Below are 1,314 nucleotides of genomic sequence, written 5' to 3'. Positions count from 1 at the left end.
AGCTTTTCATGATATACATACACACAAAAATAAGTTAAGAATGAAAATCAGCTCACATATCAATATTTCATCTGATGTAGATGGAGGATTCTGAGAGATTTGAGCAAGCCACTTTTTAACTCTGGTTTCACTGCTTTCACTTTCTTCAGGGACATTTTCTCCGTCTTGTTTCAGTTTCACAAAAAGGGTTCCGAAAGCAGGCTAACCTGACGTAGCAAAATGTTCTTATGCTTTGTTATGATATATGATATATTTCTACTGTTGACACTTCTAGAGCCAATGAATACTACAGTTCTCTTTGAACTGTTTACATCTGTTTTATTTCCTACCAACAACATTATAAGGTACTGAAATGACAATTGAAAAGAAAATCACAGGGTTACATTTCCCAGCACTTACAGGAATAATGGAATGAGAAGAAAATTGCAACAACCTCTAACACCAAACTCTGTGATCACTTTGCTCATTGTTGCTCATTGTGCTCATTGCACTTTTGATGACAGTTCTTTCACGTTTCTTCTGGTTTCTCAACCAAAACCATGCCAAAATCGGACCGATAGTAAACGCAGATATGTGACAACTTCAAGACATGCAATTAGCGGCGTATCATTGGACGAATGTGTGGCAATTGTACAATACAATGGGAGATCAAAACATAGCGAACAAGAGCCGGCTGTTGGCACTGTCTGCTAAATCCAAGCCATAGCGCTCCCAACGCCCTCTGTGGCAGGCTCCGTAGACTCCGGATCACGGACGAAAGTCGGGTCCCGCTTTCATTCGGAGACCGGGCACAGCCGAGGCTCCATCTATGTTACTCCGTGGTAGAAGTCGCCCAAATAAAGTGAAGCTATGCAGTCAATGCTCGTTTGATTTGACTCATTATTGATCATCATATCAATTAAAAACAACAATTGGTGATCGGAATTTGCAGCCTAATGAACTCTTCCTCAAACTTCTTGAACATTCCCTCCGCTGAACAGTCCGTGGCGTCTAGTTCGATAATGCTCAGGAGGGGAACAGTAATTTTCCCTGAAAAATAAACATTACTATGAGGCGTGGGGTATCGACAGACCGAGTGCAGCAGTGAGCGGATCGCATATGTGCTTACCTGTCTCGGGATCCGTGTATCTAACAAGTATGACCATGTTTTTCTTCTGTCCAGCGTCGGTGCTCTCGTCCACCAGTATGGAAAACTTCACTTTTTTCAAAATAGCAATAAGGTTTTCCTTTTCTGTTTTTCCCAAAACATTTTTTAGCCCGCCCTTCTGCTTTTAAAAAAGCATTAAAGCGGGCTTATGCAACCGCTCTCGTGTC

The sequence above is a fragment of the Frankliniella occidentalis genome, unplaced genomic scaffold (genome assembly GCF_000697945.3).
Source record: "Frankliniella occidentalis isolate FOCC.00 unplaced genomic scaffold, Focc_3.1 Scaffold546, whole genome shotgun sequence".
Classification (NCBI taxonomy): Eukaryota; Metazoa; Arthropoda; class Insecta; order Thysanoptera; family Thripidae; genus Frankliniella; species Frankliniella occidentalis.
The sequence above is the reverse complement of the archived record's forward strand: the minus strand, read 5'-3'. Positions refer to the sequence as shown.